This window comes from Trachypithecus francoisi, unplaced genomic scaffold (assembly GCF_009764315.1).
Source record: "Trachypithecus francoisi isolate TF-2019V2 unplaced genomic scaffold, Tfra_2.0 Lachesis_group17, whole genome shotgun sequence".
Classification (NCBI taxonomy): Eukaryota; Metazoa; Chordata; class Mammalia; order Primates; family Cercopithecidae; genus Trachypithecus; species Trachypithecus francoisi.
In genome coordinates, this window is record NW_022681462.1 from 45555494 (window position 1) to 45583010 (window position 27517).

Consider the following 27517-nt stretch of genomic DNA (forward strand, 5'->3'; position numbering starts at 1 on the left):
TGTGTCACTCTACCCCTAGCTTTAGGTGGCCCAGAAGACAGAGAGAGACTCTGCTTGTTTGGAAGAAAGTAAGGGGGACGGGACCAAGAGTATCTAGTAATCCAGATGATTCTCCCAGATCTTCTTCCAGACTATCAAGGTGGTACCTCCCTGTGTCTGCAAGAACCACAGCATTACTGGGCTTGGGGTGCTCCCTGAAACATGTTCAGCTTAGATTACAATACCTTTTCGAATATCTGAAAAGTTTTAAAATATCTGAAAAGCCTTCCCAGCATCTTAGAAAAGCAAGAGCAAGCCAAACCCAAAATCAGTAGAAGAAAAGAAGTAACAAATATCGGAGCAGATATAAATGTGTTTGAAATGAAGGAAATAATACAAAACGTCAATAAAACAAAAATTATTTCTTGACAAGGTAAACAAAATTGGCAAATATTTAGCCAGACTAACTAATTTAAAAAGAGAGAATAAGCAAATTAATAAAAACAGAAATGAAAAAGGAGATATTACAACTGATACCATAGACATTCAAAGGATCATTAGTGGTTACTTTGAGCAACTATATGCCAATACATTGGGAAATCTAGAAGCAATGGACAAATTCCTAGACACATATAAACCAGCAAGATGGAACCAGGAAAAAATCCAAAACCTGGACAAACCAATAACAAATAATGAAATTGAAGCTGTAATGAAGTCTCCCAGTAATAAATGCCTGGAACCTGAATGGCTTTGCTGCTGAATTTTACCCAACATTTAAAGAAGAAGTAATACAAATCCTGTTCAAACTATTCCAAAAAACAGAGAAGGAGGGGGTACTTCCAAACTCAATCTACAAGGCCAATATTACTCTGAAACTAAAACCAGAGAAACACGCAGACACATCAATACAAGAAAACCAGACGCCAATATCTTTGATGAATATTGATGCAAAAATCCTCAACAAAATACTAGCAAACAGAATTCAATAATATATTAAAAAGATCATTCAACATGACCAAGTGGGATTTATCCCTGGGATGCAAGAATGGTTCAACATATGCAAATGAATCAATGTGATACATCATATCAGTAGAATGAAAGACAAAAAAACCTGTGATCCTTTCAACTGATGCTGAAAAAGCAACTGATAAAATTTAACATTCTTCATTATAGAAACCCTCAAAAATCTGGGGATAGAAGAAACACATCTTAACATAATACAAGCCGTATATGACAGACCCAGAACTACTATCATACTGAAGGAGAAAACACGGAAAGCCTTTCCTCTAAAGTCTGAAACACCACAAAGTCGCTCAGTGTTATTACTGTTATTCAGCGCAGGACTGGAAATCCTCTAGGATAAGAGAGAAATAAAGGGCATCCAAACTGGAATGGAAGAAGTAAGGTTATCCTTGTTTGCAGATGATATGATACTATATTTGGCAAAACCTAAAGACTTCACCAAAAAACTATTAGAAATGATAAACAAATTCAGTAAAGATGCAGCATATAAAATCAACATTCAAAAATTAGTAACTTTTTATATGACAACAGTGAACAATCTAAAAAAGAAATTAAAAGGCAATCCTATTTACAATAGCCACAAAAATTAAATATCTAGGAATTAACCAAAGAAGTGAAAAATCTCAATAACAAAAACTGTAATACATCAATGAAAAAAATTGAAGACAACACCAAAAAAACGGAAAAAATGTTGTATTCATCGATTAGAAAAGTCAATATTGTTAAGATGTCCACACTACCCAAAGCGATCTACAGATTCAATATAATCCCTATCAAAATACCGATGACATTCTTCACAGAAATAGAAAAAACAATCATAAAATTTATATGGAACCACAAAAGACTCGGGATAGCCAAAGCCATCCTAAACAAACAGAACAAAGCTGGAGGAATCACATTACCTGATTTCAAATTATACCAGAGAGCTTTAGTAACCAAAACATCATGGTACTGGCATAAAGTCAGACATATAGACCAATGGAACAGAATATAGAACCCAGAAACAAATCCACATACTTACAATGAACTCATTTTCAACAAATGTGTCAAGAACATACGCTGGGGGAAAGATAGTCTCTTCAATAAATGGTGCTGGGAAAACTGGATATCCACATGCAGAAGAATGAAACTAAACCCCTATCTCTCACAATATACAACAATCAAATCAAATTGATTGAAGACTTAAATCTAAGATCTCAACCCATGAAATTACTAAAAGAAAATGTTGGGGAAAATCTCCAACACATTGGTCTAGGCAAAAATATCTTGAGTAATGCCCCACAAGCACAGACAACCAAAGCAAAAATGGACAAATGGGATCACATTAAGTTAAAAAGCTTCTACAGAGCAAAGGAAACAATCAACAATGTAAAGAGACAATCCACAGAAAGGGAGAAAGTATTTGCAAACTACTTCAACGAGGGATTCATAACCTGAATATATAAGGAATTCAAACAACTCCATATTAAAAAAAACTAATAATCTTATCAAAAGATGCACAAAAGATTTGACTACATCTTTCTTAAAAGAAGATATACACATGGCAAACAGGCATATAAACACATGTTCAACATCATTGATCATCAGAGAAATACAAATCAAAACAACAGTGGAACGTCATGTCACTCCAGTTAAAATAGCTTGTATACAAAAGACAGGAAATAATAAATGCTGATGAGGATGTGAAGAAAGGGAACCCTCATTCACTGCAAGTGGGAATGTAAATTAGTACAAGTACTATGGAGAACAATTTGGAGGTTCCTCAAAAACTAAAAATAGAGCTACCATATTATCCAGTAATTCCACTGCTGGGTATATACCCCTGTATTAGTCCATTTTCATGCTGTTGATAAAGACACACCCGAGACTGGGAAGAAAACAAAGGTTTAATTGGACTTATAGCTCCACATGGCTGGGGAGGCCTCAGAATCATGGCAGGAGATGAAAGGCACTTCTTACAAGGTGGAGGCAAGAGAAAATGAGAAGACGCAAAAGCAGAAATCCCTGATAAACCCATCAGATCTCATGAGACTTATTCACTATTGTGAGAATAGCACTGGAAAGCCCAGGCTCCATGATTCAATTATCTCCCCCTGGGTTCCCCCACAACATATGGGAATTCTGGGAGATACAATTCAAATTGAGATTTGGGTGGGGACACAGCCAAATCATATCATTCCACCCCTGGCCCCTCCAAATCTCATGTCCTTACATTTCAAAACCAATCATATCTTCCCAACAGTCCCCCAAAGTCTTAACTCATTTCAGCATTAACCCAAAAGTCCACAGTCCAAAGTCTCATCTGAGATAATGCAAATTTCTTCCACCTATGAGATTATAAAATCGAAAGCAAGCTAGTGACTTCCTAAACTGGAGGTATAGGTATTGGGTAAATACAATCACTCCAAATGGGAAAAATTGGCCAAAACAAAGGGGCTACAGGGCCCATGCAAGTCCAAACTCCAGTGGGGCAGTAAAATTTTAAAGCTCCAAAATGATCTCCTTTGACTCCTGGTCTCACATCTAGGTCACGCTGATGCAAGGGGTGGGTTTCCATGATCTTGGGCAGCTCCACAACTGTGACTTTGGAGGGTACAGCCTCTCTCTTGGCTGCTTTTAAGGGCTGTCATTGAGTGACTGTGGCTTTTCTGGGAGCATGGTGCAAGCTGTCGGTGGATCTACCATTCTGGGGTCTGGAGGACGGTGGCCTTCCTCTCACAGCTCCACTAGGCAGTGTCCTAGTAGGGACTCTGTGTGGGAGTTCCAACCCACATTTCCCTTCTGCACAGCCCTAGCAGAGGCTCTCCATGAGGGTCCCGTTCCTGCAGCAAACTTTGGCCTGGGCATCCAGGTATTTCCATACATCTTTTGAAATCTAGGTGGAGGCTCCCAAACCTCAATTCTTGACTTCTGTGCACCCGCAGGCTCAACATCATGTGGAAGCTGCCAAGGCTTGGAGTTTCCACCCTCTGAAGCCACAGCCTGAGCTGTATGTTGACCCCTTTCAGCCATGGCTGGAGAGGCTGGGACCTAGGGCATCAAGTCCCTAGGCAACACACAAGCATGGGGACCCTGGGCTCAGCCCAGGAAACCACTTTTTCCTCCTGGGCCTTCAGGCTTGTGATGGGAGGGGCTGCTGTGAAGGTCTCTGACATGGCCTGGAGACATTTTCCCCATGGTCTTGGGGATTAACATTAGGCTTCTTGTTACTTATGCAAATTTCTGCAACCAGCTTAAATTTCTCCCAAGAAAATGCGTTTTTCTTTTCTATCACATGGTCAGGCTGCAAATTTTCCAAACTTTTATGCTCTGCTTCTCTTATAAAACTAAATGCCTTTAACAACACCCAAGTCACCTCTTGGATGCTTTACTGCTTAGAAATTTATTCTGTCAAATACCCTAAATCATCCCTCTCAAGTTCCATCTTCCACAAAATCTTTAGGGCAGGGGCAAAAAGTGCAAGCCTCTTTACTAAAACATAATAAGTGTCACCTTTGCTCCAGTTCCCAACAAGTACCTCATGTCTATCTGAGACAGCCTCCGCCTGGATTTTATTGTCCATATTGCTCTCAGCATTTTGGGCAAAGCCATTCAACAGGTTACTGGAAAGTGTCAAACTTACCCACATTTTCCTGTCTTCTTCTGAGTCCTCCAAATTGTTCCATTCTCTGCCTATTACTGAGTTCCAAAGTTGCTTCCACTCTTTTGGCTATCTTTTTAGCAACACTCCACTCTACTGGTACCAATTTACTGTATTAGTTTGTTTTCATACTGCTGGTAAAGACACACCTGAGACTAGGAAAAAAATGAAGTTTAATTGAACTGACAGTTCCACATGACTGGGGAGGCCTCAGAATCATGGTGGGAGGTGAAAGGCACTTCTTACGTGGCAGCAGCAAGAGAAAATAAGGAGAAGCAAAAGCAGAAACCCCTGATAAACCCATCAGATTTCAAGAGACTTATTCACTATCATGAGAATACCATGGGAAAGACGAGCCTAACCTATGTTTCAATGACCTCCCCCTGGGTTCCTCTCATAACATGTGGGAATTCTGGGAGAAACAATTCAAGTTGAGATTTGGGTGGGACACAGACAAACCATATTAACCTCAAAGAAAGAAAATCAGTCTGTTGAAGAGATATCTGCACGCCTAGGTTTGTTGCAGCACTGTTCACAATAGCTAAGATTTGGAAGCAACCTAAGTGTCCATCAACAGATGAATAGATAAAAAATATATATATGGTATGTAAAAACCAATGGAGTATTATTCAGTTGTAAAAAGAATGAAGTCCTGTCATTTGCAACAACATGGATAGAACCAGATGTCATTATGTTAAGCCAAATAAGCCAGTCACAGAAAGAGAAACATCACATGTTCTCACTTGTCTTTTGGATCTAAAAATAAAAACAATTGAAGATAAGGAGATGGAGCGTAGAAGAGTGGTTACCAGAGGCTGGGAAGGGTAGTGGGCCATTGGAAGGCGATGGGGAGATACTTAATAGGTACAAAAAATAGAAAGAATGAATAAAACCTGCTATTTGATCACACAGCACAGTGAGTATAGTCAATAATAATTTCATTATACAGGTTTTAGATAACTTAAAAATATAATTGAATGGTTTGTAACACAAACGATAAATGCTTGAAGGGATGGCTACCCCATTCTCCATGATGTGCTTACTTCACATTGCTTGCCTGTATCAAAATGTCTCATGTAATGCACAAATATATACACCTACTATGTACCCACCAAAATGAAAAATCAAACAACTTGAAAATCATATGTTCATTTTTGTTCCACAGAAGAAAAAATATTACAACTAGGAAACATTTTACATATAATCTAATACTCTCTTCTTAATTTAGAATTGAGAACATTGAGGCTCAGACGGGTTAAGTGATTAATTGAAGTCAGGAAGCTGGAAACTAAATTCCAAACTTCTAAAATGCAAAAGAGGCTTGTTTTCAGTTATAGCATGGTGCTACCATGGTATCTCTCAATTTATTTAATGTGTACTGATAAAAGGCTTATTTTCATCATACTAAAAGCAATGCTTGTAATTCTGGTTTGAGCCATTATGCAGTAATAATGGGTATAAGACCTCTCTTCCTAGTAGGAACAACTGCAGGATAACCTTCATGGAGCAACTGTGTTTGGGCATTGGACTAAACAGAGCATAGGACTGTGGCCCTTGGGAGAAAATAACTTCATGAGTTAAGCTTTAAATTCCTTTTGGCTTTCTTGCTGCAGATCCTTTCCAAACTATACCACAGGGAAATGGAGATCAGAGTTCAGTGATAATGCTGGGTGGAGAAAACACAGAATAAAGTTCAGGGCCACTGAAGCAGGTGGAATGTGACGGACAGGTTATAAAACAAGAAAGTATAGAGACAGAAGAGGAGCTCCAGAAATCTGTACAGAAATTCTCTGGAGTCTGTTGCCAAATACTAAGTTGTGCATGCTCAGATTCCCTCAAGTTCTGCAGAGAATAGCCACTAGAAGCTGGATGAGATTGAGGCTGCACAACTCTGGGAAACACTGGAAGTGTGACCAGCCATAGTAAACACGCTAGGCATCCAGCTGAGACTCAGGCAAGGCCAGAGCATATAAGAAAGCTTGAAAGTAAGAATTAATAGATTGAAGCTTATCAGCTAGTAAATACATAAAACAAAGTTCAACATCCTTCCAATGAAGTTATCACAAATTAGAATCTGCAGCATAATATCTATAATTTTCAGGAAGCCATCAAAATGACTATTCCAAGATACGCTGGACTATCCAGATAAGGACTGTAAAATAGCTACTGATATAAATTTGTTCAAGGATTTAAGAAAAAAATAAAACAAAAAGTATGACAGATGGAGACTCTGCAGACAAGTTAACATTTAAAAAATTTAAATTCTGCATATACAAAGCACAATGCTTGAATTGAAAATTTTACCTATAAGCTTAAGAGCAGTTTAGATAGGACAGCAGAAAGATTAATGGGTTTTGAGATAGGGTAATAAAAATTAAAACAGAGAAAGAAAAACAACTAAAAAAAAATATGTTCAATGTCATGTGGTCTAACATACATGTGATTGGAGTGCCAGAAAAAGAGGAGAGAAGAATTGAGGTAGAAAAAGATATTTGAAAAGATAATGCCTGAAAAATGTTAGATTTACTGAAAAAAATATTAACCCTGAGATCTAAGAAGTAAGATAAACACAAAGCAAACTATATTATTTTAGATTGATTAAAAAGCAAAGACAGAGAAAATTTAAAAAGTAGTGAAGTAAAAAAAACACATTGACATAGGGGAATAACAATAAAAATAATGGCTAAATTTTCATCAGAATAAATGCAGTCCAAAAAAATTGAATGATGCCTTTAAAATGCTGTATGAGGAAAATAGCTATTAACATAGAATTCTGTATCTAGAAAAAGTAATTTCCAAAACTGAAGACAAAATAAAGACGTATTCAGATAAACAAAAGCTGAGTTCATTTGTCTCTGGGAGACCAGCACTTAAAAAAATTCATAGAAGAGGTTCAAGTTACCAAAGGGAAATTAAATCAAATGGAAAAAAGAATTGAAGAGTATTGGAAATAGCAAATTGGTGAGTAAGTAGAAAATAGTTATTTTACTTATTTCTTAATGTCTTTAAATGACATATTTAAAAGGTTGTTTAAAGCAAACACTAAAACACTGTTTAACAGTGTTTTATATGGAGTTTATAACAGATGTAGATATATGGTGTATGACAACAATGAAAAAAACATGAGGGGCAAAATACTACACTGTTGTAAGTGTTTAATTAATACTATTTCTGTTTTACATGGCATCAATAATAGTGATTAAAGGTCAACTGTAATAGGTTAAATATGTGTATTGTAATACTTAGGACAATCTCTCAAAATTTAAAGCAAAGAAATACAGCTAGAAATCCAATAGAAGACATAAAATGGAATGTTAAAAACTACTCAAATGATTCAAAGGAAGGCAGAAAAATAAATGAAGAATGCATAAATATGAGACAAATAAAAGGAAAATGGTAGACATAAGATAAAACAGATTTAAATTATGTCAAATGCAAATGGACTAAATATACTATTTAAAAAGTAATGATTATCACATTGGAAAAGAAAGAAAGAATCAACTATATGCTGTTTAAAAATACATACCTTAAATAAAAGATACAGATGTATCAGAAGTGAAGGGATGAAAATTATGCCATGCAAACACTAATCATAAAACTGTTGGACTGATTCTATTTCTAGAAGGCAAATTAGAATTCAAGACAAGGAAAATTTTGAGAGATAGAGACATTTCACAATTATAAAAAGGTCAATTAATAAAAAGGAAAAAGGATAAAAATGCTAAATGTGTATGCACTGTGTAAAGGCACATGAAAAATTTACAAGTCTAAAATGAGGTAAACTCAAAAACATAGTGGGAGATTTTTCACAATCCATTTCCTGTGATTAGTAAAACAGGAAACACCTTCAGTAAAGACAGAGCATCTGGACCACACTTCCTATCACCATGATCTAATTGATAGAACACTACATATTCCTTTGAAGTTCACTAGGATAAGTCAGGTGCCAGGTTGAACACCAAGGTGTGTAAAACACAGCTCAGTAAATTAAAAAAAAATTAAATCATACTGAATTTTTCCTCTGATCATGACATTTTAAAACATAACTCAAGAACAGAAAGATATCTGAAAATCCCCAAATACATTACAACAAAGCAACACACTTCTGTGTAATGGGTGAGCAAAAGAAGAAATCACAAGAGAAATATTAACATATTTTCAACTGAGACAATTAAAACTCAGCATATTAAAATTGTGTAATGAACTAACGTAGTGTATAGAGAAAAAAATATTTAAATGATTAAGCACAAAAATGTTTAAAATCAATAATCTTATTTTAAGATTCTAGAAGAGCAAATTAGCAAAATAAATTGAAGAGAGAGGCAATCAACACAAGAGAGAAATCTCCAATGTCTCCATGGTCTCATCCGTAGGGAATCATGACTTCCCAGTACCTACTTGATCTCATCCTTCGTGAATCATGCCTCTCCAGTGCCTGGATTGACTAATCTCTAGGGATTCCTGCCTCCCCAGTGCCTTCACGGCCTCATATGTAGGGAATCCTGCCTCCCCAGTGCCTGGATGGTCTCGTCTCTAGGGAATCATGCCTCCCCTGTGACTGCACAGTCTCATACCTAGAGGTTTGTGCATCCCCAGTGCCTATATTCTGTTCTCTGTAGTGGTTCATGCATCCTCAGCATCTGCATGATCTCTCCTCTAGTAGTTCACGCATCCCAGTGGCTGCATGAGTCCCCAGGGTCTCCATGTTCTCTCTGGGTCTGGAGCCCCTTTGTTGAGTTGATTTAATGTAATAAGTAAAAACCAGTACCTGAGCATCTCTGTACAGTTTTTCCTCCATTCTTATCCTCCTTTTTGGATGCCTAACACAGTAGAAACCCACTGTAAGCATTCTCCTTTGTTATGGGCAGTTCTCCTCAACCACCAGGACTTTCTGGCAATGTCACCTCTGGTAATTTAGCAGAATCTAAAGCATCATCCTTTCTTCCTATCCCTTTCCTATTGAGTCTTACTAGTGTCAGTACATGTGAGCACTGGAAGATACTTGAAAAAGGCAGGTGTCTACTCAGTAGTTGCCTTGGTGTTTGAAAACTATAATTTAGGTTCTGCAGCTCCCACTTCTGTGAGCTTATTATTCATGACTGCTTCAAGACTTTAGTGCTCCTGTCTCTGCTATATGATAGTCAATGATGAAGTATAGGTATTTATTAGCTGAGTCTTTCCTGAACCTAGCAGTGAGGTACCTTTATTTGTATTTGACAAGTGCATGTTTAATGCTAAACCCGTTAAACCTAAGTGCTGTTTTAAGGGCCCTTAAGGAGTAGTGCTAAATGTAGGAACTTCAGGAAACCAAGGTTACTCAGGAATATACTTGTGAGCAGAAGGGCTCCAAGGACTTCTCTAGTCATATTAGCAGGTGACTTTTTATGTGCTCATAAAGCAGTATTGATTCCAATAGCCTAAGCATGGCAGTCTTTAGGTTTGGGGCTAACCCTTGTGATTCTAGTCTTCTGTGTAGGCTCTGGAAGTGAGGAGTCTCCATGAAGACTTTAGAACCCCTATGCCCACAAGGGATTGGGTTCTTCATCATCAGGGCCCAAGGATTTAGGACACAGAGTCATTTCGTGGGACATTTAGGAGGTGCCTCTTGGGGGAGCCCTGACTCATCATGAAAATTCCATCTGGGGAAAATGCGTCTGGTTTGCCTAAACACTATAAACTAAATGAGCCTTAAAATATAATGCTGTCCCTCAGGGAAATAACGGTGACAGCATTTCAGAAAGAAACGGAAATTTTTGACTGCTATATAAAACAAAATATCAAGAAGAGAAATAATTCTATTGAATGATGTAGGAGAAAACACTAGAAGTCTGCAGACCTGAACTTAAGTCTTGTGTGAGTGACTTTTGACAAGTTGCTTCATCTCTTTGATTCCCACATACCTCATTTACAAAACAAGACATTGGTGTAGATTCCTTTTAAGAATTCCTCTGGGTCTGTAGGGGCAAGGATTCCATGAAATAAATAATTTATTTGACTTGTAAATTAATAATTGACAAAAACCAACCTCATTGAGTGACTATGAGATGACTGGTATGTCATGGTAATTTTAATGTTTGCTCGTTAGTTGGATTTAACAACTTAAAAGTAACGATGGCAAACATTTACAATTATGTGCATGTTCAGAGAGTGTTTATATATTTTTTTCTGGCATCAGCTAGAGACAAAGAATATAGTCCTCCTGTATTAATCTGTTCTCATGCTGCTAATAAACACATATCTGAGGCTGGGTAATTTATAAAGGAAAGAGGTTTAATTGAACCACAGTTCCACATGGCTGGGGAGGCCTCACAGTCATGGTGGAGGAGTTAGGAACATCTTACATGTTGGTAGCCAAGATAGACCTTGTGTAGGGGAACTCCCCTTTATAAAACCATCAGATTTCATGAGACGTATTCACTGTCATGAGAAAAAGCATGAGAAAGACCTGCCCCTATGATTTAATTACCTCCCACCAGATCCTTCCCATGACACGTGGGAATTCTGAGAGCGACAATTCAAGATGAGATTTGGGTGGGGTCACAGCCAAACCATATCACCTCACCTTCCCAACCCATATAATTTCAAAAGAAGGGAGGGTATGGAAGTTATTCTCCAAACATTAAAACTCTGACTCTTATAAATGCTGGATATTAGACCTCTGTTGGATTAATAGTTTGCAAAATTTTTCTCCCATTCTGTAGGTTGTCTGTTTACTCTGTTGACAGTTTGTTGTTGTTCTTCTTTTTTTGGTGTGCAGAAGCTCTTTAGTTCAATTAGATCCCGTTTGTCAATTTTTGCTTTTGTTGCAATTGCTGTTGACATCTTCATCATGAAATTTTTGCCCATACCTATGTCCTCGATGATATTGCCTTGATTGTTTTCCAGGGTTTTTATAGTTCTGAGTTTTACATTTAGGTGTCTAATCCATCTTGAGTTAATGTTATATATGGCATAAGGAAGGAACTTAAACAAATTTACAAGCAAAAATAAATAACTCCTTAGAAAAGTGGGCAAATGACATAAACAGACACTTTTTGAAAGAAGATAGATGTACTGCTAACAATCACCTGAAAAAAGCTGAACATCACTGATCATTGGAAACATGCAAATCAAAACCACAATAGCATACCATCTAACACCAGTCACAGTGGCTATTATTCATATTAAAAAGTCAAAAAACAACAGATGCTGATAAGATTGTGTGGACAAAGGAACATTTATACACTATTGGTGGTAGTATAAATTAGTTCAGCCAGTGTAGAAGGCAGTGTGGCAATTCCTCAAAGACCAAAAAAACAGAGATATCTTTCAGCCAAGCAATTTCATTACTGTGTATATACCCAAAGGAATATAAATCATCCTACCATAGAGACACATGCATGCGTATGTTCATTGGAGCACTATTCACAATAGCAAAGACATGCAATAAACATAAACATCCATCAGTGATAGATTGGATAAAGAAAATGTGGTAAATATACCCCATGGAATACTATGCAGTCGTAAAAAAGAACAAGATCACGTCCTTTGCAGGGACATGGATGGAACTGGAGGTTATTATCCTTAGCAAACTAACACAGAAACAGAAAACTAAATACCACATCTTTTCACATATAAGTAGGAGCTAAATGATGAGAACACATGGACACATAGAGGGGAACAACAGAAACTAGGGTCTATTGGAGGATGAGGAACAGGAAAAATAATGAATCGGTACTAGGCTTAATACCTGGGTGATGAAATAATCTATATAACAGACCCCCATGACACAAGTTTACCTATGTAACAAACCTGCACTTGTACCCTGAATTTGAAATAAAAGTTAAAAAATAAAAAACCTCTGACTATTTTTTGGCACTATGGGAATTTTTCCAGCCTGGTATGAGAATTTTTTTTAATACAAAAGGAGCCTCAGGAGCTGTTTAAGTGTGTGTGGCCGTGTCTCAGGGATGTACTTTCACCCAAGTTCAGAAGCTGTATTCAGAGAAACCCTAGGTTTGCCCTATATTATGAAAAAGAAACTGCAGCTAGACTCCTGTAACTGACAGACATCCCCAGCTGTGCACAGCTGCAGCCTGCAGTGGTGGTTTTGAGGTTCCCCTACCACTTAACATTGACCTCCTTATTTTTCCTGAAAGCCACTGTGCCTTGGATTCCATGAGAGCAACTTCCTGGTTTCCTCCTACCTCTCTGGCAACATAGTCTCAGCCTTCTTTCTTAGATTATCTGCCTTTACCACATTTTCAACTACTGGATTTTCTCCAGGCTCAATCCTTAGACCCCTGTCTTACTCTACAGTTTCTTCCTGGTTTGTATTGGTAATTCCCAGAGGCTTCAACTACTATTTGATAACTCCAGTTATACATCTCCTTTCTAGACTTTCCCTCTTAGATTTAGACTACATCATCAGCTTTCACTACGCTCCAACTCCTTAGTAATGGCATCTAAAAAACACAGGTCCTTCAATATCACATGTCCTGCTTAACTCCTGACTTTTTACCTCCCAAGCCTACTTCCCCTTTCTGGTTCTGGTCTCACTGAAAAGACTAGTTATTTACTCAATTGTGCAAAGCAGACACTTGGGAGTCACTCTCATGGCTAATGAATCCCTGTATCCCTTATCTCCTCTCATCAACTCCTCTTATTATCTTTTATTTTTATCCAATTCTACATCAAAACTATGACAGCCTTCCAGTCCATCCCCCAGGCTCAGTTTGTAAGCTTATTTGATCCTTTCTCTACAAGCAGCCATACAATTTTTTAAAAAATAATGAAGTAAAACAAATCTGACCATGCCATTTCCATTGATGGCATTTCATTACTCTGAGGTATGGTGATCAATTGTTCCAGTTTTCCCAGGACTGAGGAGTTACCCAGGATATGGGCCTTTCAGTGAATCAGGACGGTCCTGAGACAATTGCCCCTATTTGCTTAAGATGTAGGGTTTCCTGGCATGTGATATTCTCAGTGCTAAGAGTGGGAGAACCTGAGTCAAAGTGATCACCCTAGTTTTAGAACAAACTAGTTAAAGTGCCTGGATGTTCTGCCCTGCTTTTCTTTGGTTCTCTGAGTTCCAGCCACAAGAATCTTCCTTTAGTTCCATGAAGTGTCTCTCTCTTGATGTCATTGGGTTTCTTCTCTCCCTCCCTCTCATCCCAGTGCCCTTGGTTTCACCAGGACAATTCAGTCCCTGCCCATAGTTTGCACAACTGCCATAAAGCAAAGACTTCAAGGAGGCCAAGGAGCCACAGCTTCCTGTTCCTCATGCATGCCTTTGGAAGGTCGCATTGCACCTTCTTTCCACATTGTAGTGGGAATGGAACCTTTTCCATTGATAAAAAACAAGCCCACACAAAGTCTCAAGGCGATAATTAGAGAAGTCAACATTTATCTCTTAAGGAAGATAAGGTAGAGAATTTGGTTTATTATTTTCACTAGAATTGAAAAAAACAATCTAAGAAAAATTGCTAGAACTTTGGCCAATAAGATGCTAGTAGCAATTTTTCCCCTGAGAATACTTTTCCTCACATGAGCACAAAGTGCTTTGCCACATGCTGGGCAACTGACCCTTGACGTATCCCTGTGCAATGGTGCAGACCCCCAAGAGGCAGTTCTGGGAATGAACCCAGACTGTCCATCAACTTGTCTATTTGCAGCTGTGCTTCAGAGGCCTCAGCTGGAGAGAACTGGCTGTAGGTTCTCAGACCCCAGCTGAGCTAATGGAGCAAAGAGAGATGGAGGATCTAGTGCGAATGCAAAGAACTACAAAAAATGTGGACAGAGCACGATTCAACTGTAGCATCTTTCAATAACCTGTGTACACGGGGATACACTGTAAGTGGTTAACTGATATGTGCAACACCACAGATCCTACTGCCCTGGTTATCTTTGCTGCCTACTGGGATTTACTGTGTTGGAAAAATCTTAGAACCCAAGGATGTCCGAGTTGGAAGGGAACTGAGGACTCATTTAACCCCTCCCCTTCATTCTTCATTGAGGACTCTCAGATGCAGAGGGGTTTATGCCTCTTGCTAGAGGGTCACTTTGTTATTTACATATAATGAAAATGAACGTACCTCTAGTTTCCAGTTAATTAAGATCCAGCTTTGAATGCTACTCAATTAGGTATTTCCCCTGGTGTATGTGGCTCTGTAGTCTGAAAAGGCAACAATCAATGGTGTCCATTTTTTAACACAAATCAGGGATAAAGGAGTTTTAAAATGATGAGTTGGTTAAAAATGCATTCAGTGGGAATAGTTGTGTTCATCACTCTTCTGTTAATGGTTTGGAACCTAAAGTGATTTTTAAATCATTTATTTCTTTCCCAAAGGTTTTAATGCCCACCTTTAAGTAAACAGCAGAATTTAATCAGCAGAGATGGATGAGCAATTTCTCTCTTGAGAGCCTGCACAGTGTTGAAACTCATTGGATTTCACAGCTACAAAATGCAGTCTGTTTCAGTGATCCTCATATTCTTAGATATGCCTCTCAGTAATCGTTGATCTTCATATATGTGACCATAATTCAGCCTATGAAATTCAAATTTGAAATATGGTGACATCCCTTTAAAAGCATAAGAGGGCATAGCGATCCCATGAGATATTACATCAGACCTCTGATCTTCCACACAGCTGCTCTGTGTGCATATTGGGGCAGCCACATAGGAGCATGTTTGGAGCTCTATGATAAATCAAATTCATTTAGCATGAGAAGACAGTTTATATTAGGCATACATTTTTATAACACAATATTTTTTCTTTCCTCAAAGACCTCAAAGGCCTTTAACGACTCAGGTTCTTATTGCTGCATGACTTAACATTCTGCTGGGCACAGGGCAAATCCACACTACATATGGGCTATTTGATCGGAGACATATAATTTAGCATCCTTAGAGTTTCTATGCTCTGTCATTCCATCATCATAATAACCTTGAGGTGAAATAGGAAAGGTATTGTCATCATCATATTATAAATGAAGACATGGACACACAGAGATTAGGTATCTATGCCAAGGTTTCAGGTTTGTATGCAGGAACTCTAATACCCCTGAATTATTATTGTGATGCCAATCAAAAAGGAAGTGTTATTACTTTGTAATAATTGGGTGGGGAATTAACAGTTAAATTTGTTTGGTTATTGGCAGAAACAGAGAAAAACAGTGCTTACTGGTTGAGATTTTCTTTCTTAGAAACAGTGAAAGTCTCTGTAGACAGCAGTCTCACGAGTGACACTGTGTTGCACATTTCCTCACTGTTTTAATCTGTGGGACTTGAAGGTCTGTTCCAGCTCAGCTTGATAGCCTTGAGGTCAGAGCTCTAGGTTCTAGGTATGATGTCCGTAAACTAAAACCCATTTTTCAAACAAGGGGTTAGCTATCATGTCTCTAAAGATTTGTTCAGCTTAAACATTTTATGACCTCTGATACTTTTATTTTTCCACTTTGGCCCATGGATCAGACACTAGGATCACCTAACGGTTTCCAGTAATACAAGAAAAGAGTCATTTAGCTTAAGGTTTGTGCTATTTCATAATGCTGCAATTAGTGTGCTAAAGTAGAGTTTAATGATTGAGTTTGAATCTAGGTTTGAAGAGAGCTGTGCCACTTACTAGCTGTGGGAATGTAGGTGAATTACTTATCTTCTCTAACACCGTTTTATAAAATACTAAAAATGCCAAATAAGCTTGGTGAGAGAATAGAAGATAAATGTAAGAAATAGTGCACATATAGAAAATTCTTAAGTGATAACTATTAATGTGATTGCTAGTATTGCTAGCCTGAGGATTTGCCAGACATTAAATACATTAAATATAAAGATGATGGAAAATACAAAGTGATCAATCCCTTAGCACAAATGGGCAGAAATCAACATTGTCAACAGCTATCTCCCTGAGCCCTGTCAGTGCTGCTGTAAAAGTGAAATCAGTCACAGTGGAGTGAATGCGACCTCTCCAGAGCTCTGATTGGCTGTGACCCATCAACTACTGAGACCCTGGAGGCAGCCTTAGCATGCTCACTTCCTGAGTTTGAGCCTAGAACCCAGTCTCTCACAGCTTAAGGTTCTAATGCATGAATTGTGGACAGGACTATACAACTTAAATGAGAGAGAGAGGGAGTTGGGGGGGGGGAGAGAGAGAGAGAGAGAGAGAGACACTCCCAAAACCAAACATGAGGTCTGGCACAGTCTGCCTCTCCAGATTAAATCTGCATACTTTTCATCTTGCTCTGCATGGAGTCTGACCTCTTCAGATTGCATCCATTTGGCTTCCCTGCTGAGTGCAAAAAAATCAAATGACTAGATAGCGCTCATCTCAGCCACTCACTGGGGAAGTCTCAGTCAGGAGATGGAATCCACTTGGGTTCCTAATTTCTCACTTATTCTAGAGCAATACACAGAGGTTTAGCAAAATCGGGTGTGGTTATGAGAGCCCAGTGAGAGCTATGGGAATTTAAGCTGTGTGATCCAAGAAGCACAGACCCCTCTCCAGCTATGATGAGGGGCTGCACGATCGCAGGAGACTGTGGCAAACACTTTGGCTTTAGCCTGTTTCTGTCAGTTGAGTGTGTGAGTGTATGGGGGAAGTACTATCTCTGGGGGTCCAAGCCCCAGAGGAATGTTGCACAGGAACGTTGCACAGGATTGACGTTCCTAAGAACTGTGCAATGGCCAGTTTCCCAAGGAATGTTGAAGGAGGCCAGCTTTTATTTTAATTTTTTCTTTTTTTAATTGGTGATTGACCTCCAGGTTTCAGTCTTGCACAAGTTAACCCTTACCTCTCACACGTCAACTTCTGGCTGGGTTTAGACAATGGGAGATGCCAGTGAGACACTGGAAAATGAATAGACAGGAAGGAAAAGGGCATTTTCTCCCACCTCCCCCATCCTGACTTGGCCAGGGCCCAGCCAGCTTGGTCTATGTGGCCCTATTCTATAGCTGCATCCTATTCTGGTGGCAGCCCCTTTCTCTCACCCCTTACAGGCTGAGGGTTGCTGGCTCTGGCATGTTTCACCGCCTTATGCTTAGCTGAGCCCACATATGTGTGAGCAGTTCTGCTATCGATCTTCCCTCAGCCCTTCGGACTGTACCATCTGTTTCAAGCTGCAGCCCTGCCTGGTGCAATATGGAAAGATGTCTATTTGTTTAAGATGCGGATGTTGTTCATTTTAGTCATTTGGGTCAACACAGGCCTTTCCAAAATTTCATGCTTCCTCTATATCTTCAAATGTGTCTTTTAATCTAAAAAAAAAGGTAAACCCTTAGGAGAATGTAAGAAGGAGTTTGCACTAATGTTAGAAAGGCAAATTGTTAAAAGTCCTCTCCTTTTTTTCCCCTTCCATTTTAATTTCCTAAGAGTGATTTTTTTTAAAATCCAAAAGCCAAGTAAAAATTATGGGAATTCCATAGCTTGCTGTATAGCCAAGGCACTATTGTGGAAATAGAAAATTCCCGTGATTCGAGTAAAATCTTTCAAATGGTCTCATTGCCCAAAATGACTCAATAAGACTTGCCACAATTCTCTGTTTTGTTACAATGCTCTAAGCAAGCACAAATAAAATAGCCAAGGAGGAAGCTTATGTATGGGCTCTGGTATTAGGGTTTTTCCATGGGAAATTGATTTATTCTTCACAAGTCTGTAAATTCAATTTACCTCCATGACTTCCTCTATTGATACAAATACCATGGATTCAGGGAACGCTTACGCAGACATGCCTGGGAAACAGTCCCCATTTTTCTTTTTCAATTAGATGAGCTAAAATTGCATTACAGAGTACTCTGCTCCAAAAGCCCATAAATATATGTGATGTCTACTGTCTGGAGAAATGTAAAACTGTGCAGGCAGCTGCCCTCCTGACTTGGGCTTATAATTCTCTCACATCTCCCAGTGAAGTCACAGTTTTTACTCAGTCATTCTTAGCTGAGAGCTGAAGAGACAGTTCCTGAGTGTTTGTTTTATACTGATTAAGAAATGGCTGATGGGCGATTTCCTTATGTTTACTCATATTTTAATAGTTTAAAGGGTGAATCTGAATAAGAAAGCTTCAACTTGGTCCAACAGGCTTAGGGTAACTGGGTTTCACAGTGTACCTTTGTTCATCCATCCCTACATTCATCTATTGTCAGGCACTTCCTAGGAACATACTAACTCCCTTTACTGTGACTACTAAGAAAATCAAAGAAGACAAAGTAAAATGTATAATCCATTGCTAACCATTCGAGAATGTGCAGGTATTGTACGTGGTGCTGTGTGAGGAAGCAAGAGACACAAAAAGAAAAAAGAGCTATGTTTTCTGTATTCTGGAGTTTGGTCTCCACCAGGAGAGTGAAAGTTCAGAAAAATAATAAAATGCCACTCATCAAAATGTTGGCTTTATTTTAGTAAATAAATATTTCTTAGTGTATTTGTTATTTAAAAGTACTGCTGGCCAGACGCGGTGGCTCACGCCTATAATCCCAGGGTGGCTGAGGCAGGCAGATCATGAGGTCAGGAGGTTGAGACCAGCCTGGCCAACATCATGAAGCCCCGTTTCTACTAAAAAATTCAAAAATTAGCTGGGCGTGCTGGTGCGCACCTGTAGTCCCAGCTACTTGGGAGGCTGGTGCAGGAGAATTGCCTGAACCCGGGAGGCAGAGGTTGCACTGAACCAAGATTGCACCACTGCACTCCAGCCTGGGAGACAGGGTGAGACTCCACCTCAAAAAAAAAAAAAAAAAAAAAAAAGGTTGTTACATTTCAACTGTTAATTGGAGTAATTCCTAGTCTTGCTAGTAAACATGTGGGTGGGGAGTCAGATTTACTCAATACTCCTATGAGGTGACCATCTTCAGATTGTCACAGGACTCCATCTGGTGGAACAAAAACTTGTTCTCAGTAGCATCACCAATAGGGTTTTGATTAGTACATCAGATACTCACGGTAGCTAATTGGGGATAGCAGTCTATCCCCAGTATATGGGGATAACGTAATATGGAAAGCTATATGGAAAGCGTAAATAATTGTAGGCTCTATTCCATGGCATGTACAGTTCTTAGGATGACCACAGAAAATGGCCATCAAATATCATTTATTATCATTATTATTAGTACTTCCTGAAACTGCAGGACTTAAAGTCTAGCTCATATCTAATCTGGCATATGGTAAACCTAGTAAGCACCTGAAATAATGATACTAAATTCTTCATTTTATGTACAATGACATATCTCTACAAAATGTTACAAATAACTTTAATATAAGGATGTTTTTATCTTTACATAAATGAAAATAAAAATATGACACAGTGAAACGGTAATACTTTTTCCTCAAATAGCGAGTCAGTAGATAGGAAAAATCATTGGAAAGACAGTAGTCTAGAGTGAGAACCTGTAAAGAAATATTCATGGAAACTGACATAAAGTGGTTCAGGACAGAGCATGCTGAGGGCTCTTGTCATTTCTATAAGATGATGTACAACGAGGAAGTGATAAATAACAATAAAAAAATTAATATTACTCACCAGCCATTTTCACTGAAATATACTGTTTTCTATAAGCTGCTGGTTGATTGAAACTATGACTACTTGTAACTCTCTCCCTCTCTCTTATAGGTATATATGTGTGTGTGTGTATATATATATAATACATCTATTATATATTATATATCATACATCTATTATATATTATATATCATACATCTATTATATATTATATATCATACATGTATTATATAATACATCTATTATATATTATATATAATACATCTATGATATATAATATATTATACATCTATGATATATATATATTATACATCTATGATATATTATATATAATACATCTATTATATATTATATATTATACATCTATTATATATTATATATAATACATCTATTATATATTATATATAATACATCTATTATATATAATATATAATACATTTATTATATATTATATGTTATACATTTATTATATATATATAATACATCTATATAAAATCTTAATCAGAATGATAAAGGTTACTTTTATATAGAGAGAAATTTATATATCTCTACGTGTATTTTATGTGTGTGTGTGTGTGTGTATATATATATATGGAGAGAGAGAGAGACAGTCTCACTCTGTCACTTAAGCTGAAGTGCAGTGGTGCCATCTTGTCTCACTGTGGCCTTGAATTCCTGGGCTCAGGTGATCCTGTCACCACAGCCTCCTGAGTAGCTAGAACTAAAGGTGTGTGCCATCATGCCTAGCTAATTATTTTTAAAAAATATTTTTGTAGTGACAAAGTCTCACTGTGTTGCACAGATTGGTCTTGAATTCTTGGCCTCAAGGGATCCTCCTGCCTCAGCCTCCCAAAGTGCTGCGCTTACAGGCATGAGCCACTGTGCCCAGCCTTAGATGTTTTTAGTAAGGTGAAATGTCAGTACTTTTCATTCATTCATCCAAGAAATTTACTAAGTGCATGATGTGTGTCAAGTTCTGCACTAGGCACAACAGATGCAAAGTTTAATAAACTGTCCTCAGTGACTTTGCAATGCTGAAAGGAGAACTATATTAAAAATATGTAAATCAAAGCATTAGTCTCCAAAGTGAGGAGTTTTAGGAGAATGTGCCCAGTATTAATCTATACTTAGAAAACAAAGCTCACTTAAATAAATTTGTAAAATATCCAAAATATGCTTTCAGACCAGCACTCAAACTTGGTGCATGTTCTGTGATATATACCAAGGGAAGGAGTTCTACAATACAGAAGGTTATCAATGACACACCAAACATTCTATGCATGCACTATGCATTAATGCATCATAGTATGTATATATTGTAATATATAAGTGCCTAATAAAGCATTTTTGTAAATTATGTTACTTGTTTTTGATTAACTTTAATAAACTGAACAAGAGACTTACAAAAGCTTCCTGTAAGGTAATTGCAGACTGAAGACAGTAATACAACTGTTAATAGGACAGCAAAAGTGAGCAAGAAACAGAAAGTGCTGTCCTTTCTCCTACTCCTAGTAGAACACCTCATCAGCCTCATCATGGATTAAAACTGTGACAATCTAGTCAGATCTAGGAAGAAGCCTATCAAAATAAATTCTAATTGATCAGTGTTGATCTAATTGATAAGTATAATTGTAACCAAAATTGTGATTGACATTCCTCACTTGTAAAGTATATTTGGTATTAAGAGTTTGGTTAATGATAGTAGTATAGATGCACAACTTACACATATAAAACTTTGAGAGGGTGTGCTATAAATTTCTTAATGATAGAAGTGTGTGAGGAAGTGTGGAAACCACTGTCTTCATGCATGAGAGTTACAGGGAGCAGGAGAAAGGGACAGGTTTGATTTTCATTATTCTTTTTAATAGGCTTAAGTAATGGAGTTCAAAGCAGTGCTATCCCCTCCTTACTTAACCCATTGGCACATTTGCATGTTGGAGATCTGCTTTGTGGTAATCACAGAAGGATTGCTCTGTCACATCCCATCGAGGTGTAAGATTTTCCTCCTTAGAGATGAGACATTGCTGTCCATTATGCTGTATTGCTCATTTCACAGTTGCCACTGCTACTGTCAGAAGACTGAAAAGGCACTGCCTCTATGAAATGGAAGTGTCCCTACTGTTAACAGAAATTCTGAAGAGACTTGTAAAATGCATCTTAAAATTTTTGAATGGAAATATCTCTTTAAATGTAAATGATCTTAATTAAATTTTGATGCAATTTTTTTGAGAGCTTGTATATTTTTATGTCTTGTGACATAAAAGGGCCACCCATAGTCTTTCGTTTTGATAATATTTGTAATTCTCAAAACACCTGATGTACATCTTCTTGCTTGATCTTCACAGCAATGAAGAAGGCACGGAATGAAAGGTGGCATAGATGTGGTCGGCTACAGATCCTCTTCCTGCCTGCAGGAGCCCGGGTTCATGGGCAGGTCCTCTCAGTTTCACCTTCCTCGTGTGGCAACAGGGATAACCATTCATACTTCACCGGTTGGTTTTAAGCATCAAATTTCCTCATGCCTATAAAGTGCCACATTAAAAATCACTTAAATGCCAGTGGACTGTCCTTTTTGTGTGTACATTTTTTTTCAAGTTATTTTCTTAAGATAACTTCCCAGAAATGGGATTACTGAGTCAAAGGAGGTAGACATCAGCCACAAATGTCAAACTTACTTACGGGCAATTTTGAAATGGCTTTTTTAGTTTCAAGTACTAGTATTTAAAAATAGATATTCATCTCTAATGGATCCATTATATATAGGGCAAGCAGTCCTTTCTATTTCTTTTACACAACTTTCTAAAAAATTAAAACAAAAATATACAAACAATCAACATCAGAAAACAAAATTGTTTAACTTTGATTTTCACTAGCTGAATATTCCATACATTGAGAGGGAGAATAAATCACCTGAAACTTTGGAATCATTACAGTAAAACCTATAGTGTCTATTTCATTGTATCAACTATTTCTCTACTCTGTAAGTCTGAGCAAGTAATTTGTGCATTGAGTACAAAATAAAGAATGCATTTAAATGGTCTTGGCATTAGAAATAAAAATGTCCACAAATAGAAAAGGAATTTAGTAGTTTCAGTTAAATTCAAAACAGGGATCAAGGTTATACAGTTAGTTGATGGCAGAAGAGTGTCTGAAAACAAAGTCTTCAGGACTATGTGTTATCCCTGAGATAATATGCATTTTTGTTTTTAAATCTAGTTTCATGTACTAGATAGTAGTGGTGATGCTTAATGCTGGGAACTTTGATGTGATAAGCACTGTTTGAAGGCTTTATGTGCATATTCAATTTTCAAAACAACTTCATGATGCAGAAAGGATGTTAACCCCACGCACACTTTGCAGAGCGGAACCCGAAAGTATAGCCAGGACCATCACATATCACATGGCTGGTAAGGGCAGAGCCAGGACTCGAACCCAGGTAGCCCAACCCCAGAGGCTCTGCTTCTGGCCATTTCTGATCATGCTGACGTCGTGCAAGTTACTCCTCACAGCTGAGTTTCTTTCTTTGCTCACTTGTAAAATGGACTTAATACCAAGATCTACTTTATGTGTGTTGGATATATGTCTTGAGAATCACAAATGGGCATATATGTGAAAATGCTTTATGCACTGACGGGCTGTAAAATGTTAATTATTATTGCTTAGCTTTCTAGTTGCTAACATCAATAATGGATCGATTTTCTAACAGCAATTTTTCTTCTTCTGCAGTGAAGGAAGTGTGATCTGACTTGAAGCGTTGCCCTCTTGCTTCTTTCGATTCCCTTTGCTTTCCCTTGTAGTGTTTATCTGCTGATTATAGCCAGACATCAGTGTTAGAGCTGGAGGAGGCCTGGGAGGAATCTGTTCCACTTACCCCTTCATTTCACAGAAGAAGAGCTGGAATCCAGAGTAGCTGTGGTTACTCAGACATGACGAATGACTGGAAGGATACAAAGACATTTCACTTAATGGCCGTGGACAGCAACCTCCTGACGACATCGCTCCAGCATTTCTTTGTGAAATGTGTTCCTCCCTGGGCCTGTCCCATTATTAATGTTTGGGCCTCTATCCTGGGACTCTACCAGCTTTACCAGTGACAGTTCCATATCCCAAAACCCCCTTCGGTAGCAGGCAAACTGGCATGGTTGATCAGTCTATGAGACACAATGAGATGGCTTCAGTCTTTTTTTCTGGAGCGTCTCTGGTCGGACTGGACATTGCTAGTGTGAGACATTAGGGGACTTGCAGCATTCAGAGTGGGGTGTGGGAAAACCCACACAGGCCCGCTCTCAGTTTATAAGGTCTGGTTTAAGCTGCCCCTCTAGAGCCTGCTCTCTGTTCTAATGGAAACAAGAATTTACTCTATTTTCATTTCTGAGCCATGAATTATTCTGCAAAATAAACTGTCCAAATAGATTCTGAGGTTAAAATATGCTTTAAGAAAAACAAAAGTGAAACAGAAATAAGGTGCAGACATCTTTATAAAAACGATGCTAGCTCAAGGTCCAGCAATTTAACAGTGTTATCTTTTGTGGAGGTCTAAATATAGAAGGATTATAGATGGGATTTTGCTAAAACTCTGATTAGGTGTCATCTGAAACAAAGGAATAAAGACAGGCTACAAGTGATTTCTATTAATATTATGCAGCCAAATTTCAAAGTTAAGTGCTAGATGAATTCACAGAGCACATTTCTGTGTACAAAGGGCATACACATGGCATTCGGAGGTACATCCTGCCTGTAGCGTGCTGGAACGGCTTTCTGTTCCTAGGCCACATAGTTACAGAAAGAGCTTTCCAACCTGACTGCTAAAGCTGCAGCCTTAAATCCCTGGAACCCCTTCCACAGACTGCTGGTAATGAAGCCGTGAGCAGCCATCCTCAGGAAGCCCCAGGGAAATCAAGGTAAACAAGAGGAGCTTCATTTGTTTAACTAATTAATTGTGCCTACCTAATGGGCTCTGACAACCCGTATGCTTTCATAAACCAACTTCCAATCTTCCCTGAAAAATGTTAGCTCACACGAGAAGTTCAACCAAATCAACCAAGAAATGTCTAACAATTTTTATGCTGAGAATCCGGTTGGCCAACCCACCGGTCCTGCAAGCATGACCTTTTATTAGGAGGAATCATTACACTGTGGAGAGGATGAATGGTTAAGATGTGGTCCTCGTCAATTTCAGAACTAAGACAGGGCAGTTTCAGGCCAACCTTGCTTCAGCGGGAGAGATTTTACCAGGGTTCTGGCAAAACTCCTGATGCAGCTCTAGAATTTGTTTTTCCGCCTTTAGAGTATCACATTCTCTAAATTCCGAGGTTAACTTAGTTGGCAGAGTCAATGTGATAGGTTGTGTCTGAGGTCACTGTGGTTTCTAATCTGTAGGGGATGTAGTGACTGTAGCCAGCTTCTGTGTGCAGCGGTTTACCCTTTACATCCCACGGCCACCTTCAGACTGGCTTCCTGAGTTTGTTGATGGCAGGGCCACCTGGTGCAGGGGCTCCCTTTGAGGCATTGCTATCCTGTTCCTTTTCTTTTTTTCTTCTTTATTTTTGTGTGTGCAGAATTCTTTTATTAGAGTCAGTTTTGTCTTACTGTTGTTTTATCTGCTCTTCTAAAATCATACCACTTTTGTTGCGCCCAATAATTTGGGCACCTGAAGATTATACTCACACATAAAATTGGAATCATACTATATATATATATATTTGTTCTTGAAAATATTATGTTCTAAGGATTTCTTATAATTTCTAAATAACTTTTTTCCATTTTAACCTGAAATTTATTTGTCTTAATTTTTTAGGTTGACAAAATTTGTATTTATCTATGGTTTGATGTATGTGCACATTGTGGAATGACTAAATCAAACTAATTAAGATATCTGTTATCTCATATACTTACTTTTTTTTGTGGTGAGAATGTGTAAAATCTACTCGCTTAGGAAGTTTCAACTATGCAACAAGCACATTGTTATCAAATATAATCACTGCACTGCCCTGTTGTGATCTCCTGAATTTATTCTTCCTGTCTAACTGAAATTTTGTATCCTTTATCATGGCCCCAATCCCAGTCTCTGTGGTTGGCTTTGGCTCCTTTTTGGCAATTTTACTTTGCCAAAAAGTCTTTTTCACCTCCTCAGACAATCTCTCACTCACTTGACAGTGGTGTTTCTCTAATTATTACTTCCCCAGTGACCTCCACTCCAAATATTCCACTCATACCACAGTCTGTCCTGAACAGTTTTCAGCAAGGAGGTGGGGGAGGGAGGGGATGCTGCAGAGCGCCTGCACTCTTGCTCAGACCTGCAGGAGTCTTCCTTTCCCATGCTACTCTGTAAACCCCCTTGAAGGCTACACAAGATGCCATGGGGATTTAGAAGACAGGGGTTTCAGCTTAAAAGTTTGGCTAGGATCTGCTGCAAGTCTGCAGCGATTTCCAGGTATCAGGAGCTTGAGGGATTTGGATGCCCTTCCACAAAGTTAGAGGATAAGTCTAGTTTGAGGTTAAGTTGCACGGTAGGTCCGCTTAGGGTAGACCCTCAAACATGATTAGTAAAGCCTTACTCTGTGTGTGTGTGTGTGTGTGTGTGTGTGTGTGTGTGTTCCTCATCTGTTGCCCCAGAAAAGGATATTTTGATGGCTTAAAATAAATAAATGCATCTGAAATTCTGACCATCGTGAACCTAGAACTTGCCAATTCCTTCACGTGCCTGCCCTTGGCATTCTCTTGGGAGGAGAGGCTTGGGTGATCACATAGGTTGTTCCTCTATCCTGAGGCTTCCATTGCATCCCAGGGAGCTCTGAGAAGCTGCTGAACAGCTGGGCTTCTTTCTGAAGTCTCTGCCACTTGCTATGTCCCAAGGGGCAGGGAGACACCACGGGAGACTCAGCCTGTCTTTTTCTGCCTGTTCCCATCCAGCTGCATCCTGAAAAGTTTCATTTTACACCATTTCAGGGCAGTCCAAAGGCAGAGGAGAGGCTGAGAGTTGGACTCAGCCTCCCTAGGATGGAACACAGCCTCCCAAGGATTTGCCTTTTTGGGGAAGATTCATGACTGGACCTCACCCCTCAGGTCTGGGCTGCCATTAAAGGACCATTCCCTAGCCTCATGCAGAGAGGCTTGGGAGTGCCTGTAGATGCTGCTGCTAGTCCTCTGCTCTGATCCCTCTGGATCTAGAAACCTGGTGTTCCCTCTGAACTAACTTCAGGCTGGACTCCAGGCCTGACTGGTTTTTTATGGTGTGTTACTCTCAGGATCACCATCTCCTCTTTAATTCACAGTCAGTTCCTTCACATACTTTCGTGGATGTGGGACTGTTGCCCTGGGCACTGACCTTTGGCAACATATGTGAAGGACCATAGGACCATGACTTTGCCCTACATGAAGTGTGCTGAAAATATTGATGTTGTGGTG

The 27517-nt window shown here is 38.6% G+C and overlaps 1 long non-coding RNA gene across 2 annotated transcripts in view; it reads left to right on the top strand.

Annotated features, from left to right (window-relative positions):
* The window catches only part of LOC117062251, a 193517-nt gene extending 170890 nt beyond the window's left edge, over positions 1-22627 (top strand). For both annotated transcript variants that reach the window (XR_004428274.1, XR_004428273.1), the window contains one exon: positions 22456-22627. This is a non-coding gene — a long non-coding RNA (uncharacterized LOC117062251). The remainder of the gene's footprint in view (positions 1-22455) is intronic.
* Positions 22628-27517: the final 4890 nt, after the last annotated feature.